This window comes from Triturus cristatus, chromosome 7 (genome assembly GCF_964204655.1).
Source record: "Triturus cristatus chromosome 7, aTriCri1.1, whole genome shotgun sequence".
Classification (NCBI taxonomy): Eukaryota; Metazoa; Chordata; class Amphibia; order Caudata; family Salamandridae; genus Triturus; species Triturus cristatus.
This window is the reverse complement of record NC_140590.1, coordinates 286,020,901-286,048,158: the sequence shown is the minus strand read 5'-3', so window position 1 is coordinate 286,048,158 and position 27,258 is coordinate 286,020,901. Positions and strand designations below refer to the sequence as shown.

At 47.4% G+C, this 27,258-nt stretch overlaps 1 protein-coding gene across 7 annotated transcripts in view; it reads left to right on the top strand.

The window, feature by feature from the left end:
* Positions 1-27,258, top strand: part of NUCB1 (nucleobindin 1) — a 222,532-nt gene that overhangs the window by 67,182 nt on the left and 128,092 nt on the right. The gene's annotated exons all lie outside the window — the stretch shown is intronic.

The following is a 27,258-nucleotide window of genomic DNA, read 5'->3' as shown; positions in this document are numbered from 1 at the left end:
AAACACCGCAAACCCTTCCCACAGAGCAAAAGCAAAAGCAAAAGGAGAAACATCCTAAAGTCCCCTCAGAGCCTTCATCTTCAGTCTCCTCCAATCATCATAGATCCTGGGAAGCTCAGAGCTGGAAAATCATAGTCGACGACGACAATCCCTAGATTGCCGTCGACAGCAACAAGTAACGCAGTGACATCGTCTGCTCTGACGACCGCTTCCATCCCCGGGCCCATACTGTTGACGAGAACCTCATTGATGCCATCATTGTCTACGTCCACCCCATCGACGTCTGTGCCGTTGACGAAGAATCCGTTGTCGAAGTTGATGAAGGCATTGTCGACAACCATACCGTCGACATCCCTTCTGCCGTCGACGCCGAAACCGCTGACGATGACACCACTAACGACGACCCCGTCGACTGCAACGATGGCTGCAACAGCACAGTCGACGACTGGCATCCCATCTTCGGTGGCCATGATACTATCAATGATGATAAAGGTGTCAAAGACTTTTTCATCCGAAGATGTCTACATTCAGCAAGATCTCCCCTTTGCCTCCTTCGCACCTTTCCGACTTAGAGGAGTCGGATGAAGAGTATGATTATGATGAGGATTATACGGAGTTGTGCATAGTCCATCCGAGGTACATGTAAAGTGCAAGGAAGAGGATGAGGATTATGACGACTAGCAGCAATACTATAAACCATATTTGGCCCCACCACGTCATTACCAACATTATGGCTAATCTCCCAAATCTCGCCCTAGAGAGATGGCACATCTTCCACTATCTTTGATTCAGGTCCTTCAGGCTCTGCTGGCGGACTATAAACAAGGTTTCCATCACAAAATATTAAAGAGCCACCACCAGTGCAACCGCAGTCCCCTTGAAACACCAGTTTTGCCAGTGACACCAACAGTACTGCGCCCTACTATACAGAAGCCCGATCCGGACAATCCTTCCTCCTTGGATGAGGAGAGAGAAGAGGGTGAGATTCCAGACCCTACACCTGCAGATCCTTGGGAAAATTGCATTATCCCCACACCCTCTCCTCCGTCACACCATCCTGTGGATTCACCTCCAGAAGACATAGGGGGTTTCCACAACTTAATGGAGAGGGCTTCCAATAGGTTCCGTCTCTCCATGGCTGTAAAACATACAGACTGCTGTCTGTATGATTTTTAAGGAGGAGGCTAGAAAATTCATTCAGACAATCCCAATCATTGACTACATTTGGCAAGAGGGAGTGAAAATAATAAACTCTGGCCACGATCCCGCCAGTGCGATCTCGCATAGACAAAAAGTACAGAGCCCCAGAGGTTTCACCTTCTGCCCAACGGGCCACCCCAGGCCGAGTTCTGTTGTTCTCAGGCGGCACAAAGGAGATCAAAGAACAAGGCCACCCTGATCCACCCCCCTGGATTAGGAAGGGTTTAGGCTAGAAATTATGGGGAAGCGTTTCTCCACCATGGCTGCAACTACCATCAAAGCGGCCAAAGCTTTGGCTATCATCGGCCGTTATGATCGACAGATGTAGTTGGACATGGCCTCCTTGCTAGACCTCATCCCTTAAGACAGGAAGCGGGAAACTAGAAAAATCCTCTTGAAGGGAGAGCTGGCAGCCCCTGAGACCATCGACTGCGCTATGGACCTAGCCAACACGGTGTTTCGCCAACTGGCAAGCAAAGGAGTCTGGAAGGTACCAAGGATAATTGAAAGCCACCACTTTTAGACCAGAGATCCAGACTAAGGTCCTGGATATGGGGTTTGATGGGGACGCTTTGTTTAGTAAGCATATCAATGAGGTGCTATTATTCATCAAGACTGATCCGGCAAAATCTTTAGGCTCTCCAATAGAGAAAAACGCCTTTCAGAGGAGCAAAAGGATAAAGTCTCGCCACCTACAGAGGTAATTACCAGAGTGCACAATACCAACCCTATCAACCTGCCTCCTACCATCAATCGTCTACGGCTGGTTTCTCTCGTGAAGGGGGCCGAAAGAGAGCACCGACCCAAGGCAGGGTCAACGTGAGAAAACCATGATTTGAGCAGGGTACCAGCTTCCCCTTCAGTTCCCCTCCAGTGGGTGCAAAGATCTCCAGTTTCTGTAGTAGGGGATCTCTGTGTATAGTCATAATCTAGTGAATAGTCCCGCCCATGTGCGTGGACCCCGGAGCAATAAAAAATAATCTCTAAAGGTGACAAATCATGCAGACCTGCATACACCTTTAAGAGAGAATTTAATTTAAAGACAGATAATGCAGCCTATACCCACAGGCTACACTGTCCAGAACTTCAACTAGAATTCCACCAACATCCACAAACAGCACTGCCTGTCCAGCTTTTCTCCACATAGGACAATACCCTGCCTCTACCAGCAAAAGCCTCTGGAATGATGGAGAGGAAGGAGTGGACAGACAAGCTCCATAGGCTGCCATTATGTGGCTTAGAACAGGATACTGTGCCTTTAAGAAAACTTTCCAGATTTCCAGAACTTTCCCCAGTATCCCAGAATGCCCAGCAGGTCCCTTTTACTTTCAGTTCTTTTTTCCGGCTCCTGCTAGCAGGACCCTGGAGCATTGAGCTCTCCCCTTTTCAAGGGTTTATTGTAGTTTTTGTCAATTTTTTTGTCACTTTTTCAAGTGCTTAGTGGCTGGTACTGTCAACATGCCTGGCTTGTTCGACAAGTGCCCGGAGTGTGGTAGAAAAAAGGCTAAAACAGATCCACACGAGGTGTGTATAGGTTGCCTTCCCCAGTCCCACGTGCCTGAAGACTGTGAAATCTGCCACTCGTTCTCAGCCAGGACCCTGAGGGACAGAATGAAGATCCGGCTTCAAGTCCTGGTGGAGAGAAGGCTGAAGGCACCAGGTGGGTCTGGAGGGGCTGATTTGGCCCATACTGAGGCCTCTGGGGGGGCTCCCCAGGGGCAGGAAGACCAGTAAGCGTCCCCACTCCCCGTCGAGGGCGTCGACGGCGGCGTCGAGGGGGATGACTACCATCTGTTCGCCGTCTCCCCAGGGCTCTGGGGAGAAGCGGCGTCGACGTCGAGGGACCTGAACAGGCCGCCGTCGACTACATCGGCATCTTCTGCGACGACGCCGTCGACGTCGCCGTCCAGCAGTCGGCGTCGAGATCGGACCCGGCGTCGGCGCTCGCCGTCGAGGGGAGATCGCCGTCGGTGAAGAGGAGACGGTCGACGTCGCCGTCTAAGAGAGGTTCAACGTCGAGACGATCGACGTCAAGAAGATCGCCGTCGAGGCGCAGATCGACGTCGAGGCGAAGATCGACGTCGAGGAAGAGAGAGTCATCGGGATCGGTGTACTCTGTGGTGTATACGCCTCCTCGGATGCCTACGCCACCGCCTCCTCCTCCTCCACCACCGCCAACACCACCTCCACCGCCACCAACGCCTCCGCAGCCAGCACCACTGCCTCCGCCGCCCCCACCTCGGTCGTTACCACGCACTCCGTTGGGGCCGCCGGCGGTTCCTCCGCGGTTGGTGTCCCTTCCGAGGTACCCGACTCCGCCGCAGGGGACTCCGAAGCCACGACGTCCGCGGTCGCCGGGACCGGCTAGACCAGCGGGCAGACCGAAGCCGAAGAGGTCGCGCTCCCGCTCTCTCAGGAGGAGAAGATCACGGAGCCATGGACGGTCATCGTCGGACTCAGGACGACGCCGTAGGAGGCACAGGTCCAGGTCGCACACGCGGTCCTCGACCAGAGATTTTTCCCCGACGCTGTCGGACTCGCCGGGGACTAGGGTGTCTCCGGTGAACGATTTGGTCTCTTTCCAAGAGGTGCTGTTGAGAGGGGCAGCAAAGTTGGGTATCACGGTGACGGTTCCAACACCCACGACGTCCGTGATATTCGAGACACTTCATAAGAAACATCTGTCTCGCCCTCTACTGCCTCTTGTACCAGGACTGGTGGAGCCCGCGTTGGAGCTGTTCCTCACTCCCGCGGTGACGAAAGCCGCCCCCTCCAGGCTCATGAAAAAGTATAGGGCCCCGGAGTCGGACCCTACCTTTTTGAGGGTGGACCCGAAGCCGGATTCGGTCATCGTGACGGCGGCGAGGAAACAACATGCGACCGCTCCTTCATCGACGGTCCCGCCTGACAAAGAAAGCCGCTGGCTGGATTCTGCGGGCAGGAAGGTGTGTGGGACCGCCGCCACCACCATGAAGGCGGCGAGTGCAGGGGCTTTGTTGGGGCGTTACGACCGGGCCCTGTGGGAGTCCCTGCAGCAGAATGCGGACCTGCTGCCCCGGGACAGGAAAGAGGACTTCTTGGAAACAGTGCGTGGGGGCATGCTGGTTTCGAATCAGGTGATCGGCGCGGCGGCAGATGTCTCCTTGTTGGCCGCCCACGCCTACTGTCATGGCGTCCACCAGAGGCGGCATTCGTGGCTGCGCCTGACGTCCCTCAAACCAGAGGCACAGCACAGAGTGGCCAACCTGCCCTTCTCGGGGGAAACCCTGTTTGGAAAACATGCGGATGATGAGATGGCCCGCATGAAGGCGGAGGCGGAAACCCTGACGGCCGTCGGGTTGGAGAAGGCCGAGAAGAAGAAGCGCCCGTTCCAGAGGCGGTTCGGGTCTACGGGCAGAGGGCGTGGGCAGGGTTCGGGACAGCAGCAGCACCAACAGCAGCAGTTCCGGAAGCCCTTCCAGAAACGCCAGAGGGGTAGAGGAGGCCAGCAGGCGGCTACCACTACCAAGGGCCCGGCCGGGTCTCGGCCCTGAGCGGCTACTTCCCCCTCAACCGTTACCCACTCCATTGGGGGGAAGCATTCAACTTTTTCCGGCAGAGTGGAGAAAAATTACTCAGGACAAGTGGGTGCTGAATATTGTTTGCAATGGATACAGTCTTCGGTTTATCAGCCCGCCTCCAGCGATTCCGCCGGTCAGCTCTCAGTTCCAGCTGAGAGAGCTCCAGGCGGAGGCAGACATCTTGTTGAGAAAAAAGGCGGTAGAAGAGGTACCTCTGTCTCAAAGGGGAAGAGGTCTGTACTCTCGGTTCTTCCTCGTTCGCAAGAAGGACAAGAACGAGTTCAGGCCCATTCTGGATTTGCGACAGGCAAACAAATGGATTCGCAGAGAGAAGTTTCGCATGCTATCGTTGCATCAGATTTACCCTCAGCTGCAACGGGGAGACTGGCTCTGTGCCATAGATCTACAGGATGCGTACTTCCATGTGCCCATAGCACGGAAGCACAGGAAGTTCCTGCGATTCCAAGTCGGCGCCAATCACTATCAATACACAGTACTGCCATTCGGGCTAAAGTCTGCGCCCAGGACCTTCTCGAAGTGCATGGCGGTGGTGGCGGCACATCTTCGAAGGAACAAGGTGTTTGTCTACCCGTATCTGGACGATTGGCTGATCAAGGCATCATCCTACTCGGAAGCGCAAGATCACTTCCGGTGGACGTGCGCTCTCTTGCACAAGCTGGGGTTACACGTCAACATGTCCAAATCGGTCCCGACTCCGGTCCAGTGCATACAGTACCTGGGAGCCTCCATCGATACGCGGTCAGCAAGCGTGTCTCCTTCGGAGGAGAGACGGTTATCACTCCTTCGGAAGGCTCAGGACCTCAGGACTGCTCCATCAACGACAGTGAGGAAGGTGTCTTCTCTACTGGGATCGATGGCCTCCTGTATCTTCCTCACGCACGGCTACACATGAGACCACTGCAGGAGTGCTTGGAGGATCAGTGGGATCAGAGGACAGGCTCTTGGGACGACAAGATACGACTGTCTCTACATGCTCTTCAGTCTCTGAAGTGGTGGTGTTCGGCGGAAAACCTCCTCAAGGGGGTTCCTTCCACAAGGACATTCCCACGACGAGTGTCGTGACGGATGCGTCTCTCCTGGGCTGGGGAGCGCATTCCGGGGACTTGCAGATTCAAGGAAAGTGGTCTCCTTTGGAATCGACTTACCACATCAATTTCCTGGAACTCCGATCTGTCTTCCTGGCACTGAAGGCCTTCCTTCCGTCCTTCCAGACCAACTCGCTGCTGATACAGACGGACAATACAACCACGATGTATTACCTCAACAAGCAGGGGGGGTCGAGGTCGCGCACTCTGTCGCAGGAGGCGCAGGCGATCTGGCACTGGCTTCTGGCCCGAGGACTGACGATTACGGCCACGCATCTGCCAGGGGTGCAGAATGCTCAGGCGGACGCCTTGAGCAGGCTGATTCAGGAAAACCACGAATGGGTCATAAACGACGAAGTACTAGGAGAAGTCTTCGCAAGGTGGGGGACTCCAGACGTAGATCTGTTCGCCACCGCCGAAAACAGCAAATGTCGAGACTTCGCATCCAGGTACTACCAGCGGGGGACGCTGGGGAATGCGTTATGGATCGATTGGTCGAACAGCTTTCTGTACGCTTTTCCACCCATTCCCCTGATTCCGGCAGTGCTCATCAAGCTGTCCCAGTCCAGGGCGCGGATGATCCTGATCGCCCCGGAATGGCCCAGGCAGTGGTGGTTCACGGACCTACTTCACCGGTCTCTCCTTCCTCACATGCGGTTGCCGTGCAGGCCGGACCTTCTCACGAAGTTCGGGGGGCGGATGGTGCACCCCAACCTCTCGTCTTTGAGTTTGGCGGCATGGCTCCTGAAATAGTGCAATATGGCCATCTGAATCTACCAGACGATTGTATGGACATACTGAAGGAGTCTAAACGACCTTCCACTAGGACATCCTATGCCTACAAGTGGAAGAGGTTCTGTATCTGGTGTAAGTCCAAGAACTTTGATCCGACGACATGTAAGGAAGATGTCATCCTTCCGTACCTGTTACATCTGGCGCAGTCTGGCCTTAATTTCCATTCCATTAAGGTTCATCTGGCTGCTTTGACTGCTTACAGGAAATGCCCTTCACAGACTTCCTTCTTTCAGATCCCTGTGGTCAAGGATTTTTTGGAAGGCTTGAAGAAAGTGTTTCCTCCCGTCAGACTTCCCTCGCCTTCCTGGGACTTGAATGTGGTGCTGTCCAGACTGATGAAGGAGCCTTTTGAACCCATTCACAAGGCTTCATTGCAGCACCTATCCTGGAAGGCGGCGTTCCTAGTGGCCATTACATCGGCCCGCAGGGTGAGTGAACTTCAGGCATTATGTTGTCAAGAACCTTATACTGTATTTCATGCTGCTAAGGTTGTGATGCGTACTCACCCTAAATTTCTTCCTAAGGTTCTCTGATTTTCATGTCAACCAGACCATAACTTTACCTACGTTCTTTCAGAATCCCTCTTCGCCAGCGGAAAGGTCTCTCCATTCCCTGGATGTTCGGAGGCTGTGGAAATTTTATCTGGATAAGACCAAGGATATTCGTAGGTCTGACCAATTGTTTGTTAATTATGGATCAGTCAGGACTGGTCTTGCGACCTCTAAGCAGTCCATTTCTCGGTGGATTGTGTCCTGCATACAATTGTGTTATCAAAAGGCTAATATGACCTTAGGGGGTAAACCTAAGGCTCATTCCACCAGGGGCAAAGCTGCCACGACGGCTTTGCTGTGTAATGTTCCTATTGCGGAAATCTGCAAGGCGGCCACTTGGAAGTCGGTCCATACCTTTGCTGCGCATTACTGTCTGGACTCGGATGCCAGGGCAGATGCTCAGGTTGGGCAGGCTTCGCTGCGAAATTTGTTCGCACAGTAGTGGTTTTGTCTTGTTTGTTCTCCACCGCTGTTGTTGTGTGGGGATGGGCTTGCCATTCTATTCACTAGATTATGACTATACACAGAGATCCCCTACTACAGAAGGAGTAGTTTCTTTTCTGTAACTCCAGTTCTGTAGTAGGGGTATCTCTGTTATAGTCCTAAGCGCCCGCCCTCCTCCCCGGTGGAGAGATAATTATTCATATGAAGAATGCTACAGGTCTGGCGTGCTACGCCTTCAAAAAGAACTGAAAGTAAAAGGGACCTGCTGGGCATTCTGGGATACTGGGGGAAGTTCTGGAAATCTGGAAAGTTTTCTTAAAGGCACAGTATCCTGTTCTAAGCCACATAATGGCAGCCTATGGGGCTTGTCTGTCCACTCCTTCCTCTCTATCATTCCAGAGGCTTTTGCTGGTAGAGGCAGGGTTTTGTCCTATGTGGAGAAAAGCTGGACAGGCAGTGCTGTTTGTGGATGTTGGTGGAATTCTAGTTGAAGTTCTGGACAGTGTAGCCTGTGGGTATAGGCTGCATTATCTGTCTTTAAATTAAATTCTCTCTTAAAAGTGTATGCAGGTCTGCATGATTTGTCACCTTTAGAGATTATTTTTTATTGCTCCGGGGTCCACGCGCATGGGCGGGACTATTCACTAGATTATGACTGTAACAGAGATTCCCCTACTACAGAACTGGAGTTACAGAAAAGAAACTACTCCTTCTTCCAGCATTGGGAGAAGATAATAGACTGATGGGTACTGGATCTGATTCCCTTCGGTCATACTCTGGAGTTCGTAGAGAGACCTCCAACTACAACCAGGGGTGCCCCGTCCCCTCGTCTTAACTTATTGCACAAAGAGGCAAAAATCATGCTCTCAAAAAGAGCGATTGAGGAAGTTCCAACTTTCCAAAGGTGTTAGTTTCTATTTCTGTTTTTTTTTTTATTACTGAGAAGTCCGGGAATGGAGACCAATATTGAATCTGAGAAAGTTAAATAAGTAGACGCATACTTCCACATCACTATCCATTGGAAGCATCGAAAATTTCTCATGTTCACAGTAGCTGGTACCCACTACCTATTCAAGGTTCTCCCCTTTGGCCTCAAATCAGCACCCAGAATATTTACAGAGTGCCTTGAGCCGGTTGTCGCAATGCTACGTTCCCAGGGTCACCAAGTATTCCTCGACTTTGACGACTATCTGCTGAAAGCACCAACAGCAAAGCAAGCAACCAAAACCACAAACACTTGTCTTTAACTGTTCAGCAAGCTGGGGTTGACAGTGAACATTGCAAAGTCTTCCTTTTATATCCAATCAATTAACACCATTTCTGGGAGCCAGAATGGACGCTGTCCAATGCAAAGCATTCTTGTCGTGAGAACGCCATTTGGCTGTGGCAATTAAAAAAAGTCAGTTGCAGTAAGGAAATGCAAATCGCTCCTGGGAATGTGCTCATCCGCGATGGACCTAGTGCCCTCGACCAGACTTCGGTTGAGACCTCCAAGATGAACTGCGAAAGCAATGGCTTCAAACGTCAGGATCCTTTGACATCATTCGGGTTACCCCGGCCATAATAGCGGCAATGCAATGGTGGTACCACACCCCAAACCTTTCAAAAGGACTCCCTTTTCTGCAAAACATACCAGACTACTTCCTGACAACTGATGCGTGTATGGAAAGCTAGGGAGGTCACTTGCAGGACCTTCAAATTCAAGGCAAATGGTCCAATTCTCAAAAACAAATTCCTATCACCCGTCTGGAGTTGAAGGCTATATTCCTCTCTTTACGGGCTTTTCTACCGAGAGTAGCAGGCGCCTCCGTACTGGTCCATACGGATAATACGACCAGTATGTTCTATATAAACAAATGGGGAGGAACCAAATCTCTCACAGTGTAAGACCTGTGGAGCTGGGCAAAGGAGCATGGGATTTCTTTCGGGGCCGAGCATGTTCCAGGGCTAAACACGCTAGCAGATGCTCTCAGCAGAGCTACAGACAATTGCCTTGAATGGGAACTCAACCAATTCCAGCTGGACGGAGTATTAGCACTATGGGGAAAGCCAGTGCTGGCCTGGTTTGCCACAGACATCAACGCCAGATGCCGGTCCTATCCCAGCAGAATTGAAATTCCTAACATGGAAAGTCGCTCTTCTGCTGGCACTCACCTCAGCCAGAATGGTAAGCGAGATCCAAGCATTCACCATTAGGAAGCCCTTTTTAGGTCGAGCCTAGCGCAGCGCACATGCCCTGCTCTATGGGAGGCTTATTGTGATCGCTCAAAACTTCTCTGTGTGGGTCTCACTCCTCCCACAAATTCAATTGGCCTTTTGTGTGTGTCTTCAATAATGAAAGCACACAGATGGCCAAAGGCGGGTGCATGTCCCACCTCTTCTTCAAGTGTTCACTCCCACAGCATTTTGCTGTCTGGAGCGAGCAGAGGCGTGCAGGGTGGCAGCTGCATTCCTGGTGGGTCAGGTTACATGCAACCCACCGTGCTTTCATAAAGGCCTCAGTAATTGGATCCAATAGTTTACACTTTCGATTCCCTTTGTAGAGTTGTCAAATTGATGCTTTAGTGGAGTGTGTGTTTCCCTTATACAAACGCACCTACGTTTTTAAAATTAAATTACATTGCTTCGATATTGTTCCCTTCCGATTTACTTTGCTGAATTCGGCAGACACCGAGAAAGTTTTCTTCTGAGCTAGGCTGGTGCGCTTAGAAAGGTCTTGTGAGACCTGTAAAACCGACGTGAGCTGCGGCCTCAAGATGCTAATGCGAAGGTGAGCAATATTTCAAGGCATTCCTCTTGAACGAAGATCAACATTTTCACAAATGTCTCCACGCGATTCTAACAGGACACTAGTTCAATATTAAACCATCTTGAGGCCGCAGCTCACGTCGGTTTTACAGGTCTCACAAGACATTTCTAAGCGCACCAGCCTAGCTCAGAAGAGAACTTTCACTCCGCACTCTTTTTTTTTTTTACAATCGTACCTTGTAAATTAGAAACCTTAAATTTTTGAATGATAACAATTTATGCGCCCCTATTAGATAAATTCACAAGCCGTTACGTTTGACTGTTCTCGTCTTCCCCTTTGCCTTAACCTGCTCATCTGCTAAATTATTTGCTCAGGCAACACCTCACTCTAAATTCGTAGGCAGCCTCCAAAATGCCTTTGTATTTGGAAACCACTGAAAAAAGTAAATGACTTCAATCCTTAGCACGCGACTCAAATAAACTTTGTAGGTCTTTCAACCCCCAATAAAAGCCGCTGCTGGTAACTGGGTGCCCCAGTCTCACTTATTGCCCGTAGCTGAGCATGGCAGACGAGCACAGATAATCCGAACATTTATGGATAATGTAGGAAACTGGCTCTATATATACTACACCAAAATGAGGTATAGTGTGTATAGAGTCCCGATGACCCCAGAGGTAGGCAGAGATTAAAATTGGATAGAATCTTACTCTCTATTTGTGGTAGTGGTCGAGCAGTAAGGCAGTGTCAGAGGACAATGTTAAGCATTTGATGTACACACTCAGTCAGCAAATGAATTCACACACTCAAGAACTTAATTCTAGGCCAATTGTTTTGTATAAAAAAATATACTGTTTTATTTTTAGACAAAGCAAGCCTGGCACATGTAAGCATAAAATACTTTACAGGAATAAGTTACTGATTGTAGAACAGTTTGACAATGCAATGGAAATTGTACTTTGTTTGATTTACGGGGAATGCAGTAGGTTGCAACACTTGGCAAATACAGTACATTGGAATGAATAGGCTTTTTCAGTAAATTGCAGGTAAGTTACTTTTCTAACTCCGTGCTGGATACCTAGATTCAGCACTGGGACATTTCCTGGAAACAGGTAAGTAAATACGTTTTGGTTATTCGCAGGAATTTTAAAGAATATCTTTAGATTTCATAACTCCACACTTAGTTGTTTTTCCACTCGGGCCGGGTTCGGCGGATGCAGAGTGGGCTGGATTCGTGGTATCTGGCCGGAGCCAGAAGCTGCAGTTCGAACAAATCCGGTGTACACGGGAGAAGCTGGCTGCATGGCTGTTCGGTCCTTCTTCTTTTCTTATTGTTGTCAGGCTGGATCTGCGGAAGCAAGGTTCAGGGTGCTCCCTAAATACGAGATTTAGGGGCGTTACAGGTAGGTAAAGGGCAGGGACCAATGGGTCCCTTCCCTGGGGTGGGTACATCCCCTATCATGTGCCCCCCTCCAGTAGGAGGGGGGTAGGAGCCTGTCCCTGGTTGGCTAGGTCCCCCCATTCACAAGATGGCGGGGACCCAGAGTTGTGCTTCACCTCTCCTCCCCCATCTAAGGGGTAGAGTTGGCAGAGGCGGGCACACCTCTTTCCCTCACTTGTTTTTCCCGCCGGTTCTCCTGCCCAAAGTGGGGGGTAGAGCCAGTGGGGACCATTTACTGAAAGCTGTAAATGGTCTGGGGAGGCTCACAAAGACTGCATGTCTTTGAAGCTTCCCCTTCGTGAACCCTGCCCATCCTGGGGAAGTAGGCTTGGCACCTTGTCCCAGGATGTGCTTTGTTTCAGGCCCCCGAGAGCGGCAGGCTCTCGACCCAGGAGTCTGGAAACATGTTAGTTGGTGGCACCCTAAGCAGCCACTCAGTCAGGTCACTAGAAGTTGGACGAGTTTCAGGGGGCATCTCTAAGATGCCCTCTGTTGTGCATTTTACATTAAATCCCACACTGGCATCAGTGTGGGTTTAATGTGCTGAGAAGATTGATACCAAACTTCCCAGTCGTCAGTGTAGCCATTATGGTGTTGTGGAGTTCGTGATGACAAATTCTCCATATACTCTTAATGGCAGCACTGCACTTGCAGTGCCCAGGAATGGACTTGGGCACTGTAGGGGTACAGGGCTCATGCACCTGTACCCTCACCACTGGCATAGGGCACCCAGCTAGAGGGGTGACTGATGTATGCCAGGGCTGTGGTTTGTGGGCATGGCACACAGGGTTGTGTGCCATGTCGACTCTTCACTTTGTTCTGCACCAAGACACGCAGCCTGCAAAGGCTGTGTGTGTGTGTCTCTGTCTGTCTGTCTGTCTGTGTCTGTCTGTCTGTGTCTATCTGTCTCTGGGTACAGGACCTCTAAGGGTGGCACAATAAGTGCTGCAGCCCTTAGAGGCCTTTTCTGGTCACAGTGCCCTGGGTACCTGTGGTACCATTTACCAGGGACTGACGTGTGGCCAGAGATGCTAATTGAGTTTAGGCTTCAATGCAGTTTTAGGGAAGGAACATAGGCCCTGGGTACCTGATTATCAGGAGGGCACACTCAGTCAAAGAACTTCATCAAAAAGTGGGGGCATACTATGCAAGAAAGAGGGCACTTTCTCACAGATAACAAAGACTTACTTTGCCAGGAAAGGAAACAGTTACACCTCTTCGCATACCGAATTCTTCAGATTCACACCCGTTAAATTAGGAACACATAAATAGGCAGAAATAAAGTTTGTGAAGGGGATACATGTAAGGAAATGCCAGTTGTGAATCAAACAGGATATATGAAACCGCTAAAGCCCACTAAAGCCCACTAGGTACCCATTCTAGAACTGGTACTCTTAAATAGATCGGTTCATTAAAAAAAATATTGAATAGCATACAGATTTTCCCAGATATTGAATTTTATGTTTGCATATTTTTGCGACGGAAGACTTTGCCTCGGTTTTCATATGATGTGAACGTGATAGTCTTTTGGGGGGGGGAAACTTTTCAACATGCTACACAGCAGCCACCCTGCTCTACACTATAGCTTAAAGATATTGGCAAAGCCAATAGCTCTGGTTATCACTTATAGGCCCCAAAGGCGAGACCTATTGGCTATGCCAATGCTTGTTAATATTTAACGAAGACGCTGTAATTCTAAGGACTAATCCTACATATGTTCCTAAAGTGCCATCACATTTCTACCTCAATGAGCTGGTTATACTTCAGTCCTTTTTTCCGCAACCATCAACACCTGCAGAGCAAACGCTACATCAATTATTAGTTGCTTATGGCCAAGGCAGAGAAAGAGCTGCATTAACAAAAGCCACTATTGCAAGATGGATATCGGCTGCATTACAGATCTGTCATGTCAAAGCTAACAAACCTTTGGAAAGGACAGCGAAGGCTCGTTCCACCAGAGCAGTTGCCACATAATCTGCCCTCTTCGCGGGAGTGACTCTGGAAAAATATGTTGTGCTGCAACCTGGAAGACCACTAATACCTTGACGCACCACTACTGCCTGGAGTCCGCACAGGATGCAGCAGTTGGCCAGGCGGTACTTCGCAATCTCTTCCATTAAGGTAGGACTCTTTTGTTCTAATGGTGATTTCAAATGCTTACATGTTCTTAATGATGTAAAACATTACTAGATAAAGTGTATTATAAGTTACGTTGTTGTTTTCCTTGGCTCTCCCCGATATATTTTATTGAGTGTCTTGTTATACATATGCATAACACTCTCCCTGATGCTTTATGTGCGAAAATGCGAATATATGTGACAATTTACGTTCTGTGCAATTCTTTCTTGAATCCCTTTATTCCAAAGAAAGAGTGTGTCTGTCTGTCTGTCCTTGTGGGGACTTGATTGCACTGTGGGGACCTGAACCCAAGTCCCCACAAGGCAATGTCTTCTAAATGATAAAAAATGACTTCAGGAAGATCTGTGTCAATTTCTACAACTTTAAAAAAAATTGCCTCGTGGGGACCTGTGTTTCATAAAGTGTGTTTAAAGTTCTGCTCAGCTCTGCCCCTGTAGACAGGAGGCGGTACTGCAGTCTTAAACACACTTTGCTCACTAGAAATACATGCTAGCAGCAGAAAGCACAGACACATCAAAGGAAAAGCTGCATAACCTAATGTTAAAAATATTTTTAATGCAAATTAACCTTTGTTCTATCTATTAAAGAAAAACTTTATTTACATGAAGCCGTTGAATTTAGACCATTTGTTTCTGAAAATTATTTGTGGTATTATAAACTTTGCTAAAATCGATTTGGGTCAGTTTCAAATCCCAGAATACTTCACTATTGCAGTTGTATTACTATCTGCAATCCAAGAATGATGGTGCACTATGCCACACTACAAAATAAAGGGATTTGATTGTTTTTTGCAAATACCCTATAGGCATCAATGTCTATTGTTCCATTTTGATGCTTGTATTAGGAATTCAGGGGCAGATGTATCAACATTGTATTTTGCGAGTCTTTAATAGCGAATTATACCGATTCGCTATTAAGGACTCGCAAAATGCAATGTATGTAGGTTTTGCAATTAAAATTGCGATTCCTACGCATTCCTTAATTGCGACTCGCAAATTGTGAGTCACAAATAAGGAATGGCTTCCCATTAATTTCTATGGGCCAAGAAGCCCATGGTAATGAATTGGAATTGCATGCGCAATTTGTGAGTACCCAATAGGTACTCGCAAATTGCGCATGCAATTTCAAGAGTGCAAGGGTGCCAAAAGGACACCCTGTTGCACCCCTGAAATACGCATGTGTGCATGTATGTGCACAACAAGACACTTAGGAAAATGCAAAAAATTGCATTTTTCTAGGAAATTGCGATTCTTTAAGGCCAGATTGCAAATTTTGGGTGCTTCCAAAATTGCATTTAAGGAATCGCAAATTGCGATTCCTAAAATGCATTCGCAAAATAGGTACTCGCAAAAATTGCGAGTCCCTAATTTGCGAATGCCTTTTGGGATGATGCATCCCAAAAGGCTTGTTTCCGTTCGCAACCGGGAAAAACGCTTGATACATCTGGCCCTCAGGGCCTTATTTGTGGAGGCCTTGCACCACTTTTCTGCCACAGTTGCGTCACTTTTCATAATGCAGCAGTGCTATAAAGGATGCTCCACGTTGCGCCATATGTTGTGCCATATTTATAAGGTGACGCATATAGGCAGGTGCGTCACCTTGTAAAGCCCTGCGCCACATTATACCTGCATCAGGTATAATGTATGCCTGGTGGGCGTTCAAGCTAAAAAATAGGTCCTAGAAGAATCGCAGGGAAATCTATGAGATTTCACTGCGACACTTCTAGGGCTCCACTGCATCAAAATGTTATACCTACCTCATGGCAGGGATAAGGGCGACGCAGTGCAATGGGAATAGGACTACCCTATGCATTGCTGGAGCTGCATCATGTTTGTGACACAACTCAGGCAATGCGTCACTTTTGCGTCTACAGATACGTCAGGAACACTTCCTTGTGACATGGAGCATCGTACAGTAAATACAGCGCATCCATGGTGTCGCAAGGAGGGCACAGTGAAAACTGTTGCCTCACTGGTTTCACGCAGCGATGTAACTGTTTTCATAAATAAGGCCCCCAGTATTTGTGTTGCTTTGCCTTCGATTACATAATAATATGCACTATGGAATACATTCTTTTAGATGATGGCTAGATGAGTGAGTGACTATCATTGCATTATGCTAAGTGTTAGAAAGGCAGAGGCCACCACTCTAGTCAGGGCAAGGGAGTTACACACCAAAGATAACCCCTGCTCACACCCTTGGTAGCTTGGCACGAGCAGTCAGGCTTATCCCGGAGGCAATGTGTAAAGCGTTTGCGCACACACACAGCAACAGCATACCAGGCACACCACAAAAGCAACTCCACACAAGGTTATATCAAAAATAGCCATTGTATTCTCATAACACATTAGAATAGTAATCACATAATATACATTGTGCCACCTGGCACTAGGTAATATCGCCTTGGCCCAGATTTAACCTGTTGTCAAGTTAGTCACCTTTTGCCAAGTTAGTCACCAATAAATATCACAGTGACATGGAATCAAAAGTTCCCAGAAATGAATATTGTGCCTGTCATCTCAGCCCACTCCATTGTCCTAGACCAGCGAGATGACAGTGCACCGAGCAGGACTCAGCAGATCTGCCATGCACTCTGCAGAGACAATGCATCATTTTACTAAAAAACACCTCAGACTTGAGATGATGTTACTGTCAAAGAGTTTCCCTCTGATTGCAGTGCTGAAAGTTGCATTGTGCCTGCCAGCGCCACCTAACACTACTAGTTTAATAACAATTAATTATATAGCACTTTACATCTTTAGTCAGCCGTTTCTAAATGAAAGTTCGGGGAAGTATAAACTTTAGGATGCATTTGAAGTGAAATGTGACAATACCACATTTTATTTAGAACATTTTAGTACCTATGCAAAAAACAGTGGTGAGTAAATACAGCTCAGCCTGCACAGACAAGTGCGACTCACGCCCATCTGTGCGAGACATTTTTATCAGTACATCATTTATTTACATTTCAGGTATAATATAAAATTGTAAACTAAGATTGAATTTCAACTGGCTTGTATATGAAGCAAGATGTAGCTTGTAAAAATTGTTATTCAGTTTTTAAAACAAGCACTGGAAATATCAATAGGTCTGGCTTATAAATGAAAGTGCCTTTTGCGTCATTGATGCATTTAGGCTCTCAATTCAATATAACTTTATTCGATCTAAAAACGATAGACCAAAAAAGTACATAGAAAATTATTACACATGGCTATAAGCACTCAAGAAATTGAAATAATTTTACAGTAAAAACCAGTTAAAAATGAGTGTGTAAAAATTACAAAGTTTAAGAACACCTAGAGATGTGTGCCAGATATCCATACTTTGGATGAGCAAGGAGATACAAATGAAGTCAGGTTTCAATGTGCGGCATAATATTGTTGGCAGGACCTGTATTTCAAGCATGTAAAGGGGAGATAGAAGAGGACAAAAACCTCAGAATAGTGTCCGCCATGCTAACCCAATATCCCCCATTGATCAGCAGTATCTTTGCCTAGTCTATAAGAAAAAACACCCTATTCATAGCAACTCTGTCCAACTAGCCCAGCATAGTATGTCTTGCCCTTAGTGCTGCTTTAAAAAAAGTGCAGAGGGTCATGATAACTTCGAGAGAGCACATAGATTTTAAATGGAGGAGGGCTGGTCTACAGCAGGGGAGGCCAAGCCTCCTTAGAAAAGGTATCAAAAGGTGCCTTCGTGCTTCCCTGTGGAAACTACAGAAAAATACAAAGTGCATTAATGATTGCGCTGAATGATTGTCGGAGCGGCAGGAGAAAACTAAGTTCCCCTTGGAATCAAAAAAATGTTTGAAGAAAAAAGACCAATAAATCGTCCCTGCTCTGAAGAGGAAAAGAAGAGACCGCTCTCATCTTGACAAGTTCATCGACAAGTACAGTGGGGAAACGTCTGTGTATAAAAAGCTATAAAAGGGCGACACCGAGGGTTTAGATAATTCATGTTTAAACCTAATGTTTGCACGGTGGTCCTTAAACTTTTTTCACCTCTGTCCTAGCGTTTTTAGGTCTCACCTGACCCAGCGCATGCGCTGGTCTGGCAAGACTTTTAGTGAGGGCTTCAAAAAAAGTTGCCATGGCTGGCCTACATCTTGCGTGCATTTGCGCGGGCGCGCGCTTACGAGCAGAGGCGCCATATGGCTTTCCTCTCACTCTCCCGCGTGCGCGCCTCGCTCTGCCTCTGTCTTACTCGCCCCTCCCCCTCCACATTGCGCGTCTCGCGAAATCGCAATCGCGGCCAACGCTTGTTAACATAGGTTTTGCCATCATATCACTTTCCGAAAATGCTGAAAATCCAATCCTTTTTCTCCTCCATCTCACTGCATGCTGTGACAGCTATTCATGCCATCCCGAATGATTAAGGCTAGAGATTTCTTGCGCCCATATCTATGTATTATTTTTAACCTTGTTTTGACATTTCTCTCTCCCTAAATATCCCTTACTCCAATGAAAGTCGATGGATAAATACAATTCTCTTTATGCTGTAAGATGTCTGCCTCCCGCACAATGTTGGTTGGCAACATCAGCCAAGCACCAGCTTAGGCCAGGCATCAAGAGTGAAAGCGTGCCACCAGACAACAGTTCCTGCCCTCTAACTGCAGGATGGGCATCTCCCCCTTATGTCCCCAGTGAGGCTAGTCAGTTCAGTGCCTTACCCTAGCAGGCTTATAGGTAAAGGAGTTTTCTAATACTCCACAGAGAAGACCACAGGAACTGCTCTTTTGGTCGTATTGTCTGGTTTCTTCCAGGGACAGGGAGGCTGCAAAGGCAGACTTTGCAGTTCAGGCACGTCTACGCGGATTCCAGCTGCGTTCGAGCAACTTAAGCAACAAGCATTGGCCTAGGCAATAGGTCTCGCTTTTGGGACCTTATAAGTGTTTAGGCATGCAACAGTTGATCTTGTTGCACCAAGGATATTGTGCTGCATAACTAAATACTTCTAAGGTCCCAAAAGCGAGACCTATTGACTACGCCAATGCTTGTTTTATTTGGTTCCCAAGTTGTATGGAATGACAACTTAATTCCAAAAGAAAGCCACCAAATGATCAGTCGACGATAGAAAGTATGCTTCTTGAATAAATTGCCTCCAGTGAGATCACGCCACCTGCCGGTCCAAGGCTGGTGTTCTGTTCCAATCGAAGATTTTGTAAACCCATACAGAAAAATGCATGAAGCTTTATGTAATTGTGTTTGGTCCAGTTTCCAGTGACAGTTGGCTTTTGGAGCTGGGTATCACAAGATCGGGCCTTTGGTTCCAAAGAAATAAACGTGGATATAGAGGAAGATTCGCCTGCCCAGACAACTAAGAAGCTGATGAACAGCAGCCAAACCAGACTGAGGACCAACTAAAGGCTGTTCCTAAGGCCTTCTAAAAGTCTACGGGCCCGATTCACAGAACTAACTTAAGACAAAATCCTAAACTTACTACCATTTTGGTATTCACAGAAGGCACTTACTCAGTTTGGTATTCACAGAAGGCACTTACTCATTTCGGTATTCACAGAAGTTAGGAGTCCTAACTTTAGGACTCCTAAATGCCTTCTGTGAATACCGAAAGTCTTAAAATAAGGATTTTTCTCCATTTAGTAGTAGTAAAGTTAGGACTCCTAACTTTAGGACTCCTAAATGCCTTCTGTGAATACCGAAAGCCTTAAAATTAGGATTTTTCTCAGTTTAGTGGTAGTAACTAACTTTAGGACTCCTAAACTGAGAAAAATCATAATTTTGAGACTTTCGGTATTCACAGAAGGCATTTAGGAGTCCTAAAGTTAGGACTCCTAACTTCTGTGAATACCGAAGTGAGTAAGTGTCTTCTGTGAATACCAAAATGAGTAAGTGCATTCTGTGAATACGAAAATGGTAGTAAGTTTAGGACTTTGTCTCAAGTTTGTTCTGTGAATCGGGCCCTACATCTTCCCACACCCGTAGACCGTTGGAGAATAAGGTCCTCATCAAAGTGCAGAAATTATTGCCATATGAGTGGTGTCGGACTTGAGGGATGGATGTGAGTTGGCCACTTCTATGCCGATAGAATTGCATGCCAGAGCTGAGACTTGAATGCTGTTTGCTTCCTCCTGTCCCCTCCCCATTGCTCCCCTTTCAGAGAGAGAGAGAGAGTGTGTGTGTGTGTGTGTGTGGGGTGTGTGTGTGTGTGTGTGTGTGTGTGTGGTGTGTGTGTGTGTGGCGTGTGTCTTTATATATACATGTGTGTATGTATATGTTCGAGGCACGTGTGCTGTAGATACACATGCTGTGCATAAGTCTGCCATCTAGTGTTGAGCTCGGATGATTACAAGTTGTTTTTCTTCAAAGAAGTTTCTTTGAGTCACAAGGTTGTCTGACTCCTCCTTTTGGTGATACTGTGCATGAGCATCGACTCCATTGTCAGATTGTTGTTTAACCCTGATGAGGTTCGGATGTAATGTCTTACACTTGGGTTTGACACTTTTGGGCTCCCTTCAATTCACTTATAAATTCTTCACCCAACTGTACTGTTTCCTTCACGTAGCTACCCTTGCGTCCGAGTGAATTACCTTTTCTTGGCCTACTGACCAGGGCCGGCTGTGCCTCTTTCACTTCGACAGGCTTATCAGAAAATGAGCTGCTAACAGAACGCACTCTGTTCCGTTTCTGTCTGGATAGCCACTACAAATATCCCCACGCCGACCAGCATTTCATTGTAATGCCGCTCACCCGATCATCGTGAGGAAATGTGTGAGGCCTGCAAATCATTTCGATCCAGGAAGACTCTTGGGGATCGATGCGCCAGGAAATGCAGCACAGACAAGCAGACGACTCACCGGACCTCTTCAGTTGACAAGAGGCATCAGCAGCTCAGGAGGAATCATTATCCATATATGATTCTGGTTCAGACATGGAACAGAACTCTTTCTACCTTCCAGTCGGCACAGAAGCATCGGACCGGTAGTACCCCCCAATCCAAAGGCCAAAAAGTCAGCTCAGTCCGAAAAACCTGCTTACGGTCCACCACTGCAAAAAAGCCATGGTGCGCACCGACATACAGCCTCAGAAGCCCCGACCTCCGGCTCGGAACCTAAAGCCTGCAGCAGGGGCCTCCACCTCTTCGAAGTCTAAGTCCATAACTCATCAAACATCCTTCTCGGCTCTGAAAGACAAAAGCCACGGTACTTCGGAACAGAGTACACTGAAACACTCTTCGCTCCAAAATGTTTTTCACCTTCAGACCAAAAACTCCAACCGAACCTCAGGGTTATGCAGGAACTGCACGATCCAAAGCAAAAAACCTTGCAAATACAGCCTGGAACAATTAAGATAGTTCTTCAGCTGCAAAGCCTCAATCCTCCAAGAGACCAACTTTTCAAAAGGCTCTAGACATTACTATACATCCTCTCAAGAAGAATAAGGATGTTGCCACTAGCCCTGTACACATTCCCATGCCTACCTCGCCAAACTCACCAACACCACCCCCAGCCTCCACTTCACCATTTGATTCACCTCAAGAATCGGAGGCAGTTAACATGCCAATTCACTCGCCAATTATAGATGAGGATGATCACATTCCACAGGGCACACATCCTGGGAATGCTTGGGATGCATATGACATAGAACCTCAAGGGAGATACAGATCCCGACCTATATCCTACATGCCCATCACCACCTGATGCCTCTGCTTATCAAAATCTAATAGCCAAGACGGCAGCTTTTCATCAAGTTACTTTACATAAGGATCCAGTCGAGGATGATTTCTTTTTTGAAACGCACTCTTAATTCTTAAAGAGGGACACGATATTTACCACCCCATAAGGGAATGCTACGTCATGCAGAGGATATTTTTAAAGATCCTGTCAAAGCCAGAATAATAACACCACGCATTGACAAACCAATATAAGACTGCACCCTCTGATCCCATATACATTAAGGGTCAATTAACCCCTGATTTCCTAGTAGTGTCTAATGCACTAAAGGGGAGCAAACGCCCAAACAATTGGGGATGCACCTCGCCCAGAAAAGGAGTACAATCTGGTTGATGCCTCTGGGAAAAACCTAGCAGCACAATCTGCAAATCATTGGCGTATTGCCAACCTCTATTAGCTCGCTATGATAGAGCTCACTGGGATAAAATGGAGTTGCTCCTCCAACATTTCCCAGAGGAATACAAGAAAAGGGGGCAGGAAATTGTAAAGAGGGGAAGCTAATTGCGAATAACTCAATAAAATGTGCACTAGATTCCGCAGACCCTGTATCTAGAGGCATAAACACCACCCTGCACTTATGCAGGCATGCTTGGCTCTATACATGTCTCTGGCTTCAAGCCTGAGGTACAGCAGGCAATCCTTAATTTCCCATTTGTCAAGGAACACCTTTTCGGGCCTCAGGGGGACAGAGCCCTTATAAAAATGCCGAAAAATCCTGAGATCGCAAAATCAATGGAGGCTCTACAAACTAGTAATAAGCGTGGCTCCTTTTATAGGCCCAATTTCAAACAGGGTTGATAGATATGCCTCCACAGAAAACACAGGGTCATCCTATAACAATCCTAGTAAAATCCTCCACTGCAAAACCTTTTTTATAATGGCGCATACAGAGGAAATCATTTCAAAGGAAGGTGCAGCTGAAATAATACCCGTAGCCCCAATACAAATGCCAAGACATGACTTCCCCACCATTATGCCTGACCATTTAACACCTGTCTGGGGTCGTCTTATGAATTTTTTGTCCTGGAAATCAATCACAACAGACTAATGGATGTTGGACATTATCCAACATGATTACTGTTTGGCGCTCATTACATCTCGCCCACCAAATATTCCACCACACAAACTATCAATAGAACACCAGGCTCTCCTTAAATAGGAAATAACAGCCCTTTTGCTCAAAAGAGGAAGGGAACCAGTCCAAAATCAATATCCGGTAACTGGGGAATGTATATTCAATATACTTCCATATCCCCCAAAAAGATGGGACGCTCCGATCTATTCTGGACCTCAGGCCACTCGTTCTATCTTTTCATAACACTTCCACATGGTCACTCTTCAAGTAGTGATACCGCTGTTACAAAAGGGCAACTTCATGCCTGCCTTAGAGGTAAAGGATGCCTACTTCCATATAACCTATCTATTCCGCACATCGAAAATACCTCTGGTTTGTCTTCCAGGAATGTCTAGCAGTAGTGACAGCACATCTATGCAGACAAAATATCCACGTATTTTCTTATTTGGACGACTGGCTGATAAAAGCACACAGTCTTAACCTTTGCAAATAGCATAACCCAGTTCCACTAACCCTACTGTCCCAAGTAGGGTTTACCATCAACCTACAGAAGTCGCAGCCAGCTACAATGCAACCATATGTAGGAGCCATGCTCGACGCTCATTTAGAGATAGCATACCCAGATGCAGACAGGATACAAAACATTGTAACACTAATCCAAAATTTGCGGATTGGGAATCACATCTCTGTCAAAACACTTATGTGAATTTTGGGCTTGATGGCATCTTGCATCTCAATAGTCCCACATGCTAGGTTACACATGAGACTTCAGTCTCTCACGTCATTGGACACAGTCACATGGTCAACTACAAGATCTAGTGTTGGTAGACAGCCGCACACATCACTCTCTGCAATGGTGGAATCCACAGAACGTTTCAAAAGGGCGACCATTTCAAGACCCAGTTCCCCCAATTAATTCTCACACTCGATGCTTCCCTCACAGGCCGGGGAGCTCATCCCCAAAACATTACAATTCATAGACTGTGGGGCTCCAAACCCAGGGATCTCCATATCAATTACCTAGAACTTCAAGCTGGTCACCTAGTATTGAAAGCGTTCCTACCTCACCTACAACACAAAGTTGTCCTAATCCAAACGGATAATATGGCAACTATGTATTGTCTACAAAAACTGGGACTGGAGGATCACTCTCTCCAATTATCAGGCGTAGCCCAAACAAAATAGAGATTTGCACTCCATCACAACTTTCAGCTCCTGGCAAAACATGTACCAGGGGCAAGCAATCAAGTTGCAGACTTTCTCAGCAGGATGCAGCAACAAGTCCACGAATGGGAACTCCACAAAGGAGGAGTCCTACCATACTTTCAAAAGTGGGGATTTCCACAAATAACTCTCTTTGCAACCACAGAAAATGCAAAATGCCCAAACTTTGCATCCAGGTACCCATACACCATATCCAAGGGCAATGTTAAATGGATGAATTGGTCACGGATATTTGCCCACGTTTTTCCACCTTTCCCACTATTTCCATTAGTGGTCAGGAAGTTCAGACCAACATCCCTCACGTTAATAATAGTAGCTCCATCATAGGCTTGACAATCATGGTTCACAACTCTACTAGAGCTCTCCCTAGATCCACACGAGAAGCTTCCCCTCAACCCAGACCTTCTCACACAGAACCAGTGCACATTAAGACATCCCAAGGAAATGAACCTAGCGATGCGTCTCCTGAAGTCTTAGAATATGGGTATTTAAACTTACCACATGAATGCATGGAAAGACCTACTAAAATACAGTGTTATGCTGCCAAATGGAAACTGTTTGTTTTCTATTGCCAACAGAAAGAAGTCAACCCTCTAAATTCACAAGTGCAAACAATTCTTTCTTATTTGTTGCACTTGTAAAACACAGGTTTAGCTTACACTTCAATACGTGTGCAGTAGGCTGCCATTGCAGCTTACTTGCAAAATAGACAATTGTCTTTGTTTAGTATTCCTGTTATTTTTTTTGATAATCAAGTTTATTGTGTTTGAGAACAGCAATAAATTAATTAACAACATTGCAGACACGAAAGACACGTACAATGCAGATCTTAAGAATGACAGAGTTCCATAAAAGTCCTGTGGCATAGAGACCACCAGCTTATCTACATTCACAGACACTAGCCACGGCGATCTCATGACCGCACTAATTGAAACCATTTGCCCCAGACCTTGCTGAAGAGTTCGGGGCAACCTCTAGCCTCAAAAAGGGACTCCTCTTGCGTACCACACCAGTCCACCCCCCTTCTCCACCTCCGAACTCCGAAGTGCTGCAATGTCACGTTTTGCCACTGCCATTCCCAAAAACCGCTTATCAGCCCGGGAGCCGTCCAAGCCGTCCAACACCCCCAGGATCAAGCACAGCGGGACATGGGGAATCTCCCACCCAAGGGCCCGCGCAAGCTCAAGCTCCACCCCTGTCCAAAAGGGCGTGAGGGCAGGGCATTGCCATACCATGTGATAGAAAGCAGCCAGGGCCTGTTGGCAGTGCGTACAGGATGGGGAGGGCCGCAAGCGAGCTCTAAACAAACGCGCTGGAGTAAGGTACGCCGCATGCAGGTAGAAAAGCTGGACAAGCCGCAGCTTGGAGGAGGTCGTCAGCAGCTTGGGGGCCATAAGGGCATCTCTCCAGTCCCCTCGTCCAGGGGACCCAGCCACCCCTCCCAGCGAGCGCGAAGACGGTCTAGGGTCGCAGGGCCATTGTTTACAAGAGAGCGGTAAATCTGCGACACCCCCCCTCTACCCAAGTTCCCCATCATCACTTGAGCCTCCAGTGGACTGAATTCGGGAAGGGATGTGGGGGAGGGGATATGGACCCGGAGGGCATGCCGAAGTTGTAAGTACTTATAGAATTGGGAGGAGTGGAGGGAATTTCGGTGCTGCAGGTCTGCGAATGATCTGATGTGGTCCCCCACCCAAACGTACCCCAGGAGCTAAATCCCTATGAGATCCCACCTGCGGAAGTCCTGTAAAGAGGAGACCTCCGCCAGCCATGTCCCACTCCACAGGGGCGTCTGCCTGGTCAGTCTCCGATTCCACCTACATGTCGCAGTGCGGCTCGTCAGGCCACAAACACCGCCCGGGTAACTGGGGGAAGATCCTGCGGCACTGGACTTCTATACAGGTAGGCCTGGAGCCGTGGAAACTCCATTCCTCGGCGTTCCACTCGGTACGCCGGGTCGGACCAGCCGCCTGCGAATCACAATGAGCCGTGTTGCCAGGTAGTAGATGTGCAGATTGGTCACCCCCATGCCCCCATCAGAATTCCTGTTAATAAAGCCTTAATGGAAGGACTTAAAAGAATCATTCCCCCCCCCCCCCCCCCCTAAGCTTCCACCTGCACCGGCATGGAATTTAAACATTGTACTAACAAGACTTATGGGACCTCCATTTGAACCACTACATTCTTGCCAACTACAATATTTGTCTTGGAAAGTTGCCTTTTTAATCGCTATAACTTCACAAAACAGAGAGAGCGTGGGGAATGTGAAAGGAGAAGCAGCATGAGTGGGGGCGGGGCAGGGTTTGGGGTGTTGAGCAGAAAAATATATGTACTTCCATAGAGGGCTTAAAGGAAAGGAAATAAAGTTCCTTAAATACAAGTTGCAGCATTGGAAGGATACAAGTGAATTAATCGGAACAATAAGATGAAAATGTTTATTGGCAGGCACAAATGCAAGAAAAGGAGGAAAGCCATTGAATTAGGAGGAGACTGCTGATATACACCACAAAGCCATCTAGTCATGAGCAAGGGCTGACCCAAAACTTTTCCTATTTTGAAACGATGGGTCTGGCTAGCAGACAGCTAAAGTTATATGTAGTTATAGGAAGTCTGCCTTTTGTGCGTGGTCACTCCAGATTCTTTGCCTTTTTGCTGTACTCTGCTTTTTGCTTGCTTTATAACCCTGTGCACTGTACCCCATCTAACCTATAGTAAAGTGCCTGTCCAACTCACACCTTTAAACATGGTCAAATTGGCTTATTCCCAATTTGTATATTTAACTTCCCTATACGTTCCTAGTATATGGTACAAGGTGTACCCAGGGCCCAGAAGTTAAATGCTACTAGTTGACTGTAGCACTTATTGTGCTATCCACTGCAGTGGCAGTGTAAACATGGCTTCAGGTTTACCATTGTAGGCTGACAACTGTAATTTTAAACCTGGAGCCTGAACCTTCTGGAGAAAACCTCCCTTTTGAATATTAATAAGTCACCCGACGTAAGAGTGTAGCTCGCAAGGTAGAGTGCATGGTATTTGTCAGTCAGTCAAACCACTTTATTTGGTTAATAAAAAACATAAAAGTACAGTACAATTAAAATACACTACACAGTAAAAACATCTAAAATACAAATCGTTAATAAATATATGCAACTTAACCCTTTAACCGCGGCGTAAAATCCGCCACGATGCGGGCGTTTCCGTGCGCGGGCGGGGCCGCGTCAGCTAACGGATGTGCGCAGCACTACGGAGGTAGTGCTCGCGACGGCCGTTGGCCGACGCACTCAGCG